Consider the following 16,953-nt stretch of genomic DNA (forward strand, 5'->3'; position numbering starts at 1 on the left):
CAGGGTTTGGGGGGAAAAAAAAACTGCGGCTCAAGGAGATCGGCCGGGGTTGTCAAAATGAAGGGCATCGTCATTGTCTGCTCACACCAGGCTCCAATCATGGTTGAAGGGGTAGGCTTTCATGACCCCCAGCTGGACATAGTTTACTGTTAATTCTGCCCTTTCCTAGCCATGAGGCTCAGGGCAAATTAGTTAACTTTTCTGAGTCTCATTTACTCCATTTTCTAACTGAGAATAGTAATGTTCCCTCCAATCGTAGAGGATTTTTTTGTGGCTTCAGTGACATAATAGCTGTGAAAAGCTCAGCACAATGCCTTGGACATGCCAAGCATTCAGGAAAAAGCGGCTTGACTTAACACGAGTTTCTGTCCTTAGGACTTCATTCTTTCCAAGTAGCCATGATGCTTTGACTGGAGAAGAAAAAAAAAAAAAAAAAAAAACAGTAGCTTGAGATTCCCACATGTGTCTCGGAGCAACTGTTGGTTCCCAATCACTCTGATTGCACATCTCGAGCAGTGGGAAGAGCTGCCGGAGAATTAGTGCCCGCGACTTCCTTGACCACCCTGATGGCTCCGTTCACAGACACAGTGATTGCTCATCTCCTGATGATCACAAGCGCCAAGCCGCCTCCTCATCCAAACCACCTCACCGAGGGTCTCTGTTTTCTTAACAAAACTGGTTGCCTCTTTGCTTGCTCGTAGAAATCCGATGCCTCCTGTCATACTGCACTTTGAGGGAGTCACTAACAGCCAGCCTTCATGAGAAAAGCCAATGCACCTTTTGTTTTCACCCTTGCTATTGCTCTTTGGCTTATAATGAATGGAAATCTAATTTCTGTTCAAACGAGGGTACTGAAATGCTCAGCCTAATTATGCAAGTATTCCTTCTAGAGAGTCGCTGGAAGTGCAGTGCTGTCCTCCTTGTTTCATAAACAGTGCAGTGAGCACCTACTCGGAGCTAAATACTCGGTAGAATGAGTCAAGCATGATAAATGCCCTGGATTCAAATTGCTTCTGGTCTTGTTGGAGAGGCAGATCTTTGCAGCTTTCCTTGGCTTCATATTGTCTACTGAAGAGAAGAACCTGGGATTCTGTGGTAGGCCGCATGAGATCCTGCACCATCTGGTCTTCCTCCTGAGATCTCTCCTGGCCAACATGAACCGCGGGCAGTTCCCACCAAGACAGGCTGCACCGGTCATGCTCACCGTGCCCACGTGGCAGGGATGCTTTGGAGCACCATACCCTTCCTCTACCTGAATAATTAATTGGCCTCATTGGCAGTCCTGACTCTCTGCTTACCTTCTCATGAGTCCTTCATGCTGTAAATCCTGTCTTGTCTTTGATCCCTCACTGGACTGGGAAGTCTGGTATCACTTGATAATGACTTTGTCTCACAAATTGGAATGCATATCTGCCTTCCCCACTGCATCCAATGCTAGGTACACAATAGATGAATGGATAAAACAAAATATAAAACTCAAAATATAATATCATACACATAGGCTTCTGGTACTCTGATAGTGATGGCAATGATACTAGAATATAATTTTTTCCCTGATACTTCAAGTGTGCTGATACTGAAATGGTTTGGTTTATGTCACGTGGTGAAAGTGGTGTAGGTGGGACTTCAGATTCAAGAATCTGTACTCTGAGCTAAGTGCAGAGTTTTCTACCCTCACTATCTGATGATGATTTTGGAGAGTTAGGATGAGATAGGATACCAGAACCCAATGAGCGATTTTATCAGAGAAATTAGGCATTTGCTGTATAGAGTGACAGTTTCAGATCTTCATCACTGTGAGATAGAAAATACAAGAGTATTAATCTTAGAATTAGAAACCCTGACATCAAATTTTCTTAAAGTCCATATGCTTAATATTGTACAAGCTTTTGTGCAAGTGTGTGTCTAGTATTTCTAGCTTTCTATTTTCTATTCTGTAAAAAATGGGAAGTAGACCAAATTATTTCTATAAAATGCCCCCTCCAGCCTTCTAGCTTATTTTTTAAGATTTACTTATTTTTTGAAAGGCAGAGTTAGAGACAGAGAGAGAGAGAGGTCTTCCACCCACTGGTTCACTACCCAGATGGCCACAACAGCCGTAGCTGCACCGATCTGAAGCCAAGGGGCCAGGAGCTTCTTCCAGGTCTCCCACATGGGTGCAGGGGTCCAAGGACTTGGGCCATCTTCTACTGCTTTCCCAGGCCATAGCAGAGAGCTGGATCGGAAATGGAGCAGCCGGGACTCAAATTTGCGCCCATGTGGGATGCCAGCACTAGCAGGCAGCAGCTTTACCAGCTATGGCACAGCGCGGCCCCTACCTTCCAGCTTCTTGATGAACAGGATCGTCTGAAAGCACATGTGAGTACAGGAATGTATCTATTCAGTTGGAGTGTTTCTAACTCAAAGCCCATTCCAGCCACCGGGGAGGGGGTGATGATGTGAGAAGGCATATGACACTTGTTTGGAACTTAGACTTAAATTTAGCAACATCCTCTGATTTCAACCTGGTCTGAAAGTGGAGTTTAGAAGGTTAAGAGAGAATTACCTTTTCAGCTCAGCTAGGCAAATACATATTTAATTGCTGCTGTACACTCCAATAAAAATGTCCAAAGCAGATGTGTGTGTGTGTTAAGTAAAAGGAACAAAGGACTTCAGTTTGACCTTTGGAAGTTCCCCTTAATCATTCCTTTGATCAGAGTTTTCTCACAGGGTCTCTGTCAACTTCCTGGAATGTCTTCGTTGGCAGAGCAGCCTGTTAGATGCTCAGCTTTGGAGAGCGTGTTTAAATTTTTAAATTATTAATTATTACTGTGCCAGTCTGCCCTTCCCGAACTCACTGCATAATCTTTTTTAAGACAGGAACTTTATCTCCTTTCAGTACTTTAGGAAAAAGGATGTTAAGTTAAAGAAAGGCAAAGGGTCTTCAGTTAGTCCGTGGAAATGCATATCATGAAAAAACTGCATGAATTTCAAAAAATTTATGCACCACAATAAACTTAGCTTTGAATTCTGTTTCTCTATAAGCTTTTTTGAAGTTATTTTCCTGTTTCTCAAAGTAGAGCTTGCCAAGTGCATATAAACTAAATAGCCTCTACTTGTGTCTGGGCCTTCCTGGGTTTTAGTGGAGGAAGGATGACATTGTTCAGAACTGCCTTCCTGTCTTGATAGAGGGTGGCAGTCAACTTAAGTACATACTTCTCACCGTAGACTGTGTTCCTCTGTAGGATGTTGAAGATTTGATTTTATTCCAGAAACAAAGGCCTGAGCAGCATAACAGGTGTTTCCATGTTTAAGGTAATTTTGACTGTTTTTAAAGACTGTAAACTTTACATTTGTGTTAATGATGTAATTACCTGCCTTTGTTTGTATGTGTGGGTTTGTGCAGCACGGGAGAGTGTTCTGCGAATGAATGAATGTGGGTGGGGATGATAGGCACAGAACAGCTGAGGCATAAGGTACACCACGAGATGACGGTGTGGTTCTTCCAAAGGCTCAGCAAAAAGGCAAAATGAATACATGGTGTGTGGTTTCAATATGGAAGGAAACTTCTTGTTGTCCAAATCTAATCAGTTTTGCGAAGGAATCAGAAATGTAAGCATGCTCAGAAACTCACTATTCAGTTATAGCACTAAACAACAACCTAAAAATGGAATTAATCTCTTCTGGTTAAACAATTAACTTCTTAGGAGAGGAAAAATCCTGCATCAACATGTTATATTTATAAACACAGTATTTCTCCAACAAATTCATCTAACTGATAAGCAAAGTTTGGGAACTCTGATGGGGGGGAGGGGTAGAGAAGAATGGGATCACTGTTCTGTGAGAAGCACTGGGCATGGTATGCTGTCATTGCCTTTCCCACCATTTCCTCTTTACTGTTCACAGAGATTTGTCTTGCATAAATGATCTGGGAAGGTGCTTACCTACTCCACTTGAGTGTCATTTGTATACTTGAGCTCTTTCTTTTAAAGAATAGAATTATACAATAAGACTTTGTGTAGTATAATTTTCTTAATGATTTCCATATTTTAGAAAAGATTATTTGAAGAGCAGAGTTACAGAGAGATCGAGAGAGAGCGTCCATCTGCTGGCTCATTCCCTGAAAGACCCCAAGGGCTGGAGCTGGGCCAGTGTGAAGCCAGGAGCCTTCTCTAGGTCTCTATGTGGGTGCAGAGGCCCAGGCACCTGGACCATCTTATACTGCTTTCCCAGGCCATCACCAGGGAGCTGAATCAGAAGAGGAACAGCCAGGACTCGAACTGGAGCCCATGTGGGATTCTGGTGCTGTAGATAAAGGCTTAACCTACTAAACCACAGTGCCAGCACCACCTTAATGATCTTCATTTGAAAATATTCTAATACTCCATAAGGTTAGGATGTTGAGTTAATTGTCATCTTAAAAATTCTTATTTTATATCACCAGTTTTTAATATATAGGTAGGTCTACATCTTGGGATTTATTTGGAATCCTCATTTCATAGAGAATCCATGTTTTAAACAGATTTTTAGAACTTAAAACCATGAGATGGGGGCTGGACTGTGGCACAACAGGCTAAGCCACAGCTTGCAGTACCAGCATCCCATCTGAGCACTGGTTAGAGTCCTGGCTGCTCCACTTCAGTCCACTTCAAGTCCTGGCTGTCCCCTGCTGATGCACCTGGGAAAGCAGTGGAAGATGGCCCAAGTGCCTGGGCCACTGCACCTATGTGGGAGACCTGGAAAAAGCTTCAGGTTTTGGCCTGGCCTATTCCTGGTTGTTGCAACCATTTGGGGAGTAAATGAGCTGATAGAAGATCTCTTTGTCTCTCTCTGTTTCTCTCTGTTTCTCTCTCTCTCTCTCTCTCTGTAACTCTGCATTTCAAATAAATAAATAAATCTTTAAAACAAAAATGACATGGAGCTTTCATATAGTAAGTGTAAAATAAAATTAAATCATGTTTCTTGTCTGTTATGGCCTGCTTCCCAACACTACTGCATTGAGGGACTAAGCATCAAGTTGGGTTTGGATGGCGACAAACCATAATAAAGCCATGGCATGCACCAACTGGCCATATCTTGAAAAGACAAAAATCAAGTGCAGTCCCAGGAAGAGCAGTACAGTGGTTGCAACAGAAAGAATTCCATTTTAAAGACAGATTTAAAAGCTGTGAACCTCCACTGAAGTTCTTGTGAGGGTCTCACAATGCTGGAACTACAAGTACTGAAGTGATCTAACTTCTTGACTAATTTGCTTAAATGGCTGATATACAAATAATTCAGTCTGACAGTTAAAATATTGTTAGATGTCATTGTTAGACTAAAGAGCTCCTTGAAAACTGCCTTTTTAAAAAAAGCTAGGAGTTTATTTCTTTAAATTAATTGAGATAACAAGTTTTATGTATCTTTCCCTTCACAAGTGATAAGTAGTGATGTTAAAAATAAACACACTTAGAGAGAGCTGTCCTCCTCCAAATTACTCACATGAATTTTCAACCATTCCTAGTTGTAATCAGAACACTCTAATTTGGTTTCATTGAGTCTAAATGAGTGTACACATGCCCTTGTCCCTCTTCCCCATCAGGCGTTTCTGCGTCATATGCTGCTGCTTTTGGAGGGGTGCTGGTGCAGTTTGGCTCCCCAGATAATATAGTAGGCTGGATTAAACAACCTCACTTGCTCTACGGGAAGACAAAAAACATACAGGGCCCATCAATCCCAGGTCAAAGCCAAGTTCTGGAGTCGGAGTAGATGACATGGCGCTGCTAAACTCGTTGCTGGGACACCCCAAAGGTAACAAGGGATTTTGTGAATAAAACACAACCACAGTCATGGCTTTACTTGCTGTGATTGTACAAGCTGCTTTCAGTGCCAATGGCAGACTGGAATGGTTGTGACAGAGACTGAAATACTGATTATCTGGGTCTCAGAAAAGCATTTCTGACCTTAGATTAGGTGGTGGTATATCAGCAGTGTGGTCACTGTTATGAAATTGTTTTTATTTTACGGTGTTTACATGAAACTTCAAAGTACTTTCAGGAGCATTTCCTTAAAAATATTTCCTGGGACAGCAAATGTTGTAAAGTTGCTTAAGAAATTGACAGGGTTCACACAAACGGAAGTTGTTACCTGCTTTCTGTGAATAGGTGAAGTTGGGTTAGATTGTGGGTGGACATTTGGTGCAGTAGTTAAGAGACTGCTTAGGAAGCCTGTTCTCCTCTGTATGAGTGCCTGGGTTTGAGTCTGGACCCACTTCCAACCCAGATTCCTGCTAATGAATACCCTGGGAGGCAGCAGATGATGGCTGAAGTGCTAGGATCTCTGTCACCCAGCTGAGACCCATATTGAAGTCCTGAGTGAACCAACAATGGAAGATCTGTCTCTCTCTATCTTTTCCCCTCCCCCATCTTTCCCCTTTGCTCTCATGCCTTTGCCCTTTAACACTCCCTCTCCTTTTTTTTCTCCCTCCCTCTGTCTCTGCTTTTCAAATGAAAGTAAATAAATACATGTATCTTCAAGAACTTCTACTGCATTCATTTTTTGAAGATTTAATTACTTATTTGAAAGGCAGAATTACAGAGGGGCAGAGGCAGAGAGAGAAGAGAGAGAGAAAGATCTTCCATCTATTGGTTCACTACCCAGATGGCTGCAATGGCTGGAGCAGCGCCGATCCGAAGCCAGGAGCTTCTTCCAGGTCTCCCACGCAGGTGCAGGGGCCCAAGGACTTGGGCCATCTTCTACTGCTTTCCCAGGCCATAGCAGAGAGCTGCATTGGAAGTGGAGCAGCCGGGACATGAACTGGCACCCGTATGGGATGCTGGCACTGCAGGCGGCAGCTTTACCCGGTACACCACAGCGCCGGCCCTGCTATTGCATTCATTTTACAAATAGAGGAGACTGGGTAAGAAAACTGCTACAACACATTACAATATTATGATTAAATAGAGCCGAGATTTTATTATTGACATCCCCATCATCTTTTCATGGTGTTTGAAATCCCAAGTTATGCGACAGTCAGTTATTAATGGTTGTAAGAAGGGAGAGAGAGAAACAGAAGAGGGTTCCATAGTCAAAAAGTGTTTCTTCCTCTTGAGATTTACTATGGTCATTAGTATATTCAAGATTCTGGAAAATTCTGGGACAAGAAATCTATTTAAACTATTTTTGTTGGGGTTTCCAATGTTATTTTAACACAGTAAAAACCCCTTCCTCAGTGCATATCAACCCCTCCCCATCAAAAATAAATTCTGTCTTAACTGCCATGGAACAATGTGCCCTAAGACACCAGCTTGGGAAATCTTGAATATACATCCTGATGCCTCAGGAAAGACTTGGGCATAGAAACCCATTTTTCCCTTATTTCCCAGAACATGACTTGACTCTTGTCCACTCCCATGCACTGTTTGTTCTTACTGTCACAATAGGCAAATGTGTACCAGTTCTAAAGTGTTCAAGGAATATATTATAGAAAATTAGAAATTTGATTAAATGAAGAAGAATACAAAGCACAAAAAATATTATCCCTTGACAATACCTATTGCCTTTTTGTGTAAACACTTTCAGGATTTTCCATTTTTTAATGTACCATTCTATATAAAAGGCAGGATGCCCATATGTACATGACTGGTTAACCTGTTTATTATACCTAGATATATAATAGATATTTAAAAATCAGTAAACATATCTTTAAGTGGCTGCATATAATGTATTTACAGATTTAATGCCATTTTAAAGCAAATCCCCTGCTCTTTTAAAAAAGTATTTATTTGTTTGAAAGGCAGAATGACACAAAGAGGAAGAGACTGTGAGAGAGATAGTGAAAGAGGTCTTCCATCTACTGGTTCACTCCCTCAATGGCTGCAACAGCCATGGCTGGTCGAAGCCAAAGCCAGGAGCTTAGAACACCATCCAGGTCTCTCTTGTGGGTGGTAAGGGCCCAAGTTACAAGGGCCAGCTTGCATTACTTTTCCAGGTGTGTTAGCTGGGAGCTGGATCTGAAGCGCAATAGTCAGGAATGGAACCTAGTGCTTCAGTATGAGATACTGGCATTGCAGACAGCAGCTTAACCTGCTGCGCCACACTGCCGGACCTAACATAAGTCCTCTATTGAGGGTGACTTGGAATGTTTCTACATTGATTGGGTAGGAGGAACACATCCCTATGTGGTAGCATTGCCAGCTGTGCATGTTTGTAGCCTGTCGCTCCCCCTCTTCGTGGAGGAACGACACTAAACCCTGCCTAGGCTTCATATCCGAGTCACGGCACCATTATGTCGCTCCCCGTCTTCATGGAGGAACGACACAGGACCCTGCGCTGTTCTTTTGTCTGCTCGGCCCTCCCCGGGTTGGCTGCCGTCCCTTCCACCTCCGTGGAAGGGCGGTTCCTCCTGGCCACTTTCCCCACTTCCGCAGGGGAGCGGCACACCGCCGGCCGGCTCTCTCGGGGGCTGCACAGGTGTTCCCCTTAGATGTTCCTGGTGCATGCCGTCTCTCTCCTCCTTTATAGTCCTCCTCTGCCAATCCCAACTCGGCTGCCCACACGCCGAGCACGCTGCTTTCCTCCAATCAGGAGCAAGTCCTACAGTTTATTGGCTGAACTGGAGGCAGCTGTGTAGAAGCTGTTTTCTTCTCTCCCAGCGCCATATTGTGGGAGAGCAGATGCATAGAATAAGTCTTAATTCCAGTAACTTAGTCTAGTCCGAGTTGCTCCCCACAGTAGCCAGTATTATTAAACATGAATGTTCATCTTCCACCTTCAAGATCTGCAAAGGGGTAAGCACCATGGTGCAGTGAGTAAGCTACAGCTTGGGATGCATCCATGCCATATTGAGTAAATGGCAACAAGTTCCATCTCTGCTTCCCATTCAGTTTCCGGCTAAAGTGGTTGGGAGGCAGCAGATGATGGCCCAAGTACTTGGGTTGCTGCCACGCAGGTGCAAAGGTGAGCAAGAAAATGTACAGACTTTTGCCCTTGGTTAGATGAAGGTATCAGTCAGGGGTTGGTAGGGGGTGGTGCCATTCAATACAGGAAGGATCCTCAGAGGATCTTGACAGGGGTGAGAGGGGAAGAGTGAACTCAGTTTGGGACATTTAAAATCCGGGGTTTCCTGAGATACCCAGTCAAATGCACGGATTTGAAAGATCCATGTAAACTGAAAATTGAGACTAGGGAAACAGCATCACACAGATTGTAGCAAAAGCATGGAAGTGAGTGAGGCAGATTCAGGGGGGACCTCAGAGTTGACAGCCACTTCTGGTTGTTTGGATCCTCGTGGAAGTTTATGGGGTAGGCAAAGATAGCTCTTGTTCTTAACTGCTTCTCTGGGCAGGAAGGTTGAGTGTCAGTATGATATCAGAAGATGTTCTTGTCTGGTCCCTGCAGCTGGCGGCTGAGCCCTGTGTCCCCTCCTCTGCTGCCGCCATGTTGTCTGTACGAGGAGAGGGGAGAGCAGCCGCCACCGGTGTCGCTTCCACCACCGGTTTATTTGAAAAGCAGAGCAACAGAGTAATGGAGAGAGACACCGAGAGATCTGGTTCACCGCCAAATTGGCCACCACAGCCAGAGCTGGGCCAGTGCAGAGCTGAGAGTCAGGAACTCCATCCAGGTCTCCCACGTGGGTGGCGGGGGCTCAAGTGCCTATACCATCGTTTGCTGACTTCCCTGGTGCATTATCTGGGAGCTGGATCAGAAGCGGAGCATCCAGGGCTCCAACTGGCACTCAGATACGGGATGAGGCATTTTGGAAGAAGATAGGTCTGAAACGAGGTCTTAGCCCTCAGCTGTCTCCAAACACCGTGACCGCCAGACCTTCAAATGTCAAGGCCAGCTGTCTGACATGTCAGGACCGGTGCTAAGCAGGGCCAGCGTTTACACAGAGGTGGATGCACACAGACCCCAAGAGTACTGGGGTTATGAGTCATGTGTGGTGGGGTGGGGAAATCAAGATGACTACCAACTGGTTCAGAAATTAGGCCGGGTAAATAGAGCGAAGTCTTTGAAACCATCAGTACTACAAATAATGAAAAAGTTGTTGATAAAATTCTCAAGCCAGTAAGAAAGAAGAAAATTAAGCATGAAATAAAGATTTTGGAGAATTTGAGAGGAGGAGCCAGCATCATTACACTGGTAGACATTATCCGAAACCCTGTGTCAGGAACCCCTGCCTTGGTTTTTGAACACGTAAGCAACACAGACTTCAAGCACTTGTACCAGACATTAACAGACTGTGGTAGTGGATTTTACATGGATGAGGTCCTGAAGGCCCTGGATTATTGCCATCGCATGGGAATTACGCACAGAGATGTGAAGCCTCATCATGTCATGATGGATCGTGAACACAGAAAGCTATGACTGAGACTGGAGTTTGGCTGAATTTTACCTTCCTGGCTGAGAGCATAATGTCCGAGTTGCTTCTTAATACTTCAGAGGTCCTGAGCTACTGTAGACTGTCTGATGTATGATTATAGCGTGGGTATGTGGAGCTTGGGTTGCATGTTGGCAAATAAGATCTTCCAGAAGGAGCTATTTTTCCATGGGCATAATAATCACGATCAGTTGGTGAGGATAGCCAAGGTTCTGGGGACAGAAGATTTGTATGACTACATTGACAGATACAGCATTGAATTAGATCCACATTTCAATGAATTCCTGGGCAGACACTCTCGTAAGTGATGGGAACGTTTTGTCCACAGTGAAAACCAGCACCTTGTCAGCCCTGAAGCCTTGGCTTTCCTGGACAAGCTGCTGTGATGTGACCACCAGTCACTACTCAGCACAGGGGAGGCCGTGGAACACACCCATATTTCTATACTGTCGTGAAGGACCAGGCTCGCATGGGGCAGCACACCTGTCAGCAGTGCCACTATGATATCAGGGATTTCTTCAGTGCCAACCCCCTCAGCTCTGGGACCTCTGGCAGGCTCACCAGTGACTGCTGCCGCCAACCCCCTGGGGATGCCTGTTCCAGCTGCCGCTGGCACTCGGCAGTAATGGCCCCATCTGTCTCCTGATGCCTGAGCAGGGGTGGGGACGTCCACCCTTTCCTTGATGCAACTTGCCCTGACAGGGAGGGGTGAAACACTTTCAGAAGCACTGTGTCTGAACCATTGCTTATGGATCTATAGTAGTTCAGTCATTAAAAAAAAAAATAGAACAGGCTGATTTTCTTTTTTTTTCTTTTTTAACTCAAACTTTTCATAACTCAGGGGATTCCCTGAAAAAGTACTTGCAGGTGGAATATTTCACCAAGTTTTTTTCCCATTCCAAATACAGTTCCTCGTCACTAAAGAACAAAGATGGACCAGCCTCAATCCCGGCTGCTGTGTTTGGGGGGAGGGTTCTTCCCATCCCCCTCTGCCCCCCACACTGTTCCATGCTTTGGGGGGGTCGTATCTCATGCTCTTCTCTGGAGATGACACAAATGTGGCTTCTTGAGGGAGGGGGAAGGAGGGAGGCCAAGAAGACTCAATCTCCAGGGGCAGTGCCCTGCTGGACACTTACATCACTTGACTGCACAAGAGCTTCTGCAGGGTTAGCCTGCTGACTCTGGTGGGGGCTGTACTAATTACTGGAAATCAACCCAAAGTGCAGACAGATCCCACACACTTCTGTTCAGTATGAATCACCTCTTATTGACCTAACCCTGAATCCAACTCGGTTAGCATTTTCGTTTGAGTTTAGTTCAAAATTGTGGCCCTTCCCTCCCAGGCTCCTTACCTTAGTCTTTTCTCTCCTCAACTCCAATGTGTTGTGCTCCACTTGCTAGTAGGAGGGATCTGTTTGTCAGTTTTCTTTGACTTGGCCGTTTTGAATTCTGTTTGTTCCTGGGCATAACTTACTGCTTTTTCAAAAGAGACAAACATTCTCTGTATAGGTTTCATGCCAGCAGCTCTGAGAGCTGATGGGAAATGTGGCCACATGGAGCTTCACTTTAGTTTTCTACCTTCCCTCCCTCCTACCTGTCCCTCCCCTCCCAGGCCATCTAGTGAGAAGACTGCGCCTCAGTCCTGCAGATGTATCTGGGAGGTGGGAGCAGAGCCACTATCTCCAACGAAACAGAAATGGTAGACCTGTAATTGTGGGAAAACTATAAACTCTTGTTACAGCCCTGCCACCCCTTGCTGTGTGTGGATATATAATCCCTTGTCCTTCATACGTGAGAGATCCATTGTTGAAACTCTTCGGTGTAAATAAGTGTTTGGTTTTATTTATCAAAAGAAAAAAAAAGATGTTCTCGTTGCAAGTTAATGACAGAGCAAACTGTTACTCCTTCTTTTTTTTTTTCTCTCTTCCATTCCAACCTTGGTAAGATAAGACTAAGGAAACTAGAAAAAATGTGTTTCTGACTTTCTGCACTTGTTCATTCTAATGCCCCTTACCATATTTAAACATTATGCTAAAAGTAGATACCACAAACAACTTGCCATCTTCACCACATTTTATGTGTATGTGCTAGTATTGTTAGATGTATGCACCCTGTTCTGCAGCCAGTCTACAGAATCTTCATCTTGCAAAGCTGAAACTATACCCATTCAGCAACTCTCCACTCAGCCTCTCCCCAGTCCCTGGTCGTCACCATTAATACTTTCTGTTTCTTTGAATGTAACTTCTCTCGCTTATAGCATTTGCCTATTTTAACTGGTTTATTTCACTGAGCACAATGCCCTCAAGCTTCCTGCATGTTGTGCCATGTTTCAGAATATTCTTCCTTATTAAGGCTGAATAATATTCCATTAGATGGATAGATCACATTTTTTTCATTGATTCATTTGTTAATGCCTCCGCCATTTTGGTTAAGATGAATAATGCTGCTATGAACATGGACGTAGTAGTGTCCCCAAGTCTCTGGTTTCAGTTCTTTTGGCTACATACCCTGAAGTGGAACAGCTAGATTTATGGCAATTCTATTTTAAATACTGGTGGGGGCAGGGAACCACCACATTATTTTCCCATTGCAGCTACACTATTTTGCATTCTCTTCAACAGTATGCAAGAGTTCCAGATTCTCAATTTTCCTGCTAACACTCTGGTTTATGGTAGCAGCCATCCAGGTGGGTGTGAGCCAGAATCTCTTTGTGGTTGTTTATCCTCTTACTTTGCTTTAATATGTTTCCTTGAAAATATAATTTATTTTTTAGAATTTATTTTTCTTATATTTGATGGTGGAGAGACTTACACAAAGACAAAGAAACAGAGATCTCTCCACAGATTCACTCTAATTGCCTTGCAGGAGGCTGAAGCCAGGAGCTAGGAATTCGATTCAGAATTCCTACGTGAGTGACAGAGATCGAAGTATTTGAAGCATTATTTGCTGCATTCCCAGGGTGTGCATTAGCAGGAAGCTAGACTGGAAACAGAGGAGCCAGAAATGGAAATAGGCACTCTGATATGGGATACAGGGCTCCCAACCAGTACCTTAACCACCATGCCAAACACCCATACCAACATAATGATTTCAGAATTTATCTGCTGTTTGAACATGAAGATATTAAACAGTATTCCAATTTTTCAAAACTTACTCATCTTTTTAAAAAGTATATCTATCCTTCCCCAAACCGCAGCTAAAACTTAGTTGCAGAATTATTACTAATTTCTAACGGCTCAGTCAAAAATTTTGTGCCCAAGTCATGGCATTCTTACTTATTACCTATGTGACTTCAAACAACTACTCAGTCTCCATTTCCTCATATTAAAGAAAGATGAGATGATGTAATAATACTTGCCTATTGATTTCAGGAGGTTGTTGAATTAAATGAACTAACATAGGAAAGTACTTTGTAAACTATAAATTTATGCCCATGTACCCTATCATAATGCCTCTGTCTAGTTTCTGATTCTGGCTCCTGACTCCAGCTTCTCACCCAGGCAATCCTAGGAGGCATCCATGAAGGCAAGTGATTGTGTCCTGCCACATAGGTGGAAGACCCAGATGGACTTCCTGGCTCCAGGATCAGACCTTCCGCATTCCAAGTGATTGTAGGCATTTGGGAGTGAACCACTGGATGGGAGCTCTCTCTTTCTCTCTCTCTCTTTCTCTCTCTCTCTTTCTCTCTCTCTCTTTCTCTCTCTCTCTTTCTCTCTCTCTCTTTCCCTCTCTTTCTCTTTCTGTCACTCTTTCTCTTTATCCCTCTCTTTCTCTTTCTTTCTACTTTTCAAGTAAAATTTTTTGAAATTCATGAAACATGAAATCAGAAGATGTTTTAGTGCAAAAATATTTAAATCTATGCTTCCTGAGTCAGTGAGAAAATGTCATTGTGAGAGGTCCATCCTTATATTAATGAGTGTCTGTCATTGAACTAGGAAGAAACACATGGATTTGGTGTTCTTGCAAGAGAATGAAAAATACCCAGTGGTCCAGCTGACAAATGGTGCCAAGTTTGATTTCTGTGTTTTGTGCCTTTGGGGACTGGGAGAAGGGCAGGACGTGTGTGTTTGTTGAGTAACGATAGGCTGGCAGATGGTGCTCAGAGCCCTTGGCGTATGTTCATCATCATGGGGAGAGGCAGTGCATTGTCACAGTTACCTGTCTGCTGCTTCAGCAAAATTGAACGCAGGATTGCGCTTTTGGCTTAGTGGTTAAGATACCAACATCCCCTATCAGAGCAGCTGGGGTTCCCACCTCCAGATCGCAAATGTACCTTGCTGTTAATGTGGACTCTGGGAGGTAGTAATGATGGTGCAAGTAATTGGGTTCCTGTCACCCACATTTGAGGCTTGTATTGAATTCCCAGATACAGCCTCAGCAGTTCCACCATAGCCATTGCAGGCATTTGAGGGGATGAACCAATGGATGGGAGCTCTCTCTGCCTGTCTCTGTCATAAATATATATATGTATAAATTGTAAAAATGCTGATTTATTTTTTAAATTACAAAATACATCAAATATCATCACTGTAAAAATGGAAATGATGTGAAAAATGGAATGAAAACTCCCTTTACTCTGACTTCCACAGTCATATTTTTCTCCAAATAGGTTACCACAAAGAGGGTTACATCTTTCTCCACTAAGTCTTTGCATTGAATCAAATAAATGTAGCTTTTAATACATTAAAGAAACCATACCATACATAATACTCTTCAGTGTACTTCCTTTCAGTTAACAGGTTTGTGGAAATCTTTCCATCTTTGTACTTAAAAATGCTAGTACAAGCCAGCATATAACACTCACTATGTACTAGAACATTCAAAGAATTGTACATGAGCTAACTTATTTGATGCTCAAAATAACCCTTTGAAGTAGGGTTATAGATGACAAACAGGCTGTCTAGAAGTTTAACAAGTTAACCAAAATCCAAAGCTGTAAAATTACAGATTTGCCATTGAACTCATCAGGAAAATCTTTAGAACTCACGTTCTTTCGCACTCCCTGGACCTGCTCTCCAACCACTTGGTTCCTACCTTGACTATGTAATTTATTTTAGGCTTTTTTTAGCTCCCATTATTTTCAGTCCCCTTGACCACAGATGAATGCCCAGGCCATTCTAATGCGTTTTGAAAACGTTCTGCTTTGAAGTAGGGCCCACTCGGTTTGACAGGTAGCATCTGGATGATTATCACCAGAGAAGCTTGGGGAAAATTCAGGAAGACTAAAAAAAAAAATTATATGTGTAGAATTCCAGAGCCACAGAACTCAATGATATATAAGGTACAGCTGGCCCTCAAATATCCACAGATTCTGCAGCTTTGCATTCAATCAACCATGGATTGATCATACTTATTTTAAAATAAGTTTTTGCTGAACACATACACATACAGAATTTTTCTTGAAGTTGTGCTCTACATCAGGGGTGGGGAACTACTCTTTCCCAGGCCATACAAAGCCTGCAAAGTCATTTGCTCTGGCCCTGCCTAGGTAACACAGATGGGACTTGAAACTCAATAAATCTATTGCAGGCTAATATTTAAGTTGATAATTTCATATGGCCCATGAATGGTGTTATGAGTACCCAAGTGGCCCTTGGCAGATAAAAGTTCTCTACCCCTACCCTAAATGATGCAGTATAACAACTATTTATTTAGCATTTATGTTATAATAGCTATCATAAGTCATCAGAGATGATTTAAAGTATATGGGAGGATGTGAATTGGTTAGTTGAAAATATTATACTATTGTATAGAAGGTATTTAAGCATCTTCAGATTTTGGTATTCAGAGGAGTCCTGGAACCAATCCCCAAAATATCCTGAGAGCTGTCTGTACCTCCTGAATCAAGGTTGAGAGCCCAGTATCAAGTAAGCATGGTCCATCTCCCTAAATCCTGCCTGTGACATTAACCTTGGGCAGCTGCCTTGTCTAGAAGGGTTCCCTAACAACAGTGGCTTGATACATCCCAGGTATAAGCCTTGGCCGCAGCAGAAGAAATCAAAAGGGAAGGAAGTCTCCTGGTGTGGAGAGGGAGCCAGACTGTAAGTCAGCATCACATGCAGAAATATTATAAGTGAGACTGTTTAGAACATGCAGGTGGAGACATCAAGTGACCATACAGTTTCACAAGCAAATCAGCCTTGCTGATAATGCTACTGTGTATTATATGGGTGCTCTTATCTCTTGGTGCAGCCTTGGGACGTTGGATGAGTTACTTTACATCATAGGTAAATAGTTTCTTCTCATAGGCTTCCCAAGATGAAATGAGGTATTAATACTGTTTTCTGACACATGGGAAGTGCTCAACAAAGAATAATTATTAGAGCCAGTGCTATGGGGCAGCTGTTAAGCTACCACATGCAACTCTGGCATCCCATATAGAGGTGGGTTCAATTCCCAGTTCCTCCACTTCCAATCCAGCTCCCTCATAATGCGCCTGGGAAAGCAGCAGAAGATAAGTGCTTGGGCTCCTGCACCCACATGGGAGACCTGGATGAAGCTCTTTGCTCCTAGCTTCAGTCTGGTCCTGTCGTGACTGTTGTGGCCATTTGGGGATTGAACAAGAGGATGGAGGATCGATCTCTCTCTCTCTCTCAACTCTGCCTTTCAAATGA

General features: G+C 43.4%; 1 pseudogene; it reads left to right on the forward strand.

Moving 5' to 3' along the window:
- Nucleotides 1-8,145: 8,145 nt before the first annotated feature.
- LOC100340833 (casein kinase II subunit alpha pseudogene) lies at nt 8,146-11,006 on the forward strand (annotated as a pseudogene).
- Nucleotides 11,007-16,953: the final 5,947 nt, after the last annotated feature.

Source organism: Oryctolagus cuniculus, chromosome 10 (assembly GCF_964237555.1).
Source record: "Oryctolagus cuniculus chromosome 10, mOryCun1.1, whole genome shotgun sequence".
Lineage (NCBI taxonomy): Eukaryota > Metazoa > Chordata > Mammalia > Lagomorpha > Leporidae > Oryctolagus > Oryctolagus cuniculus.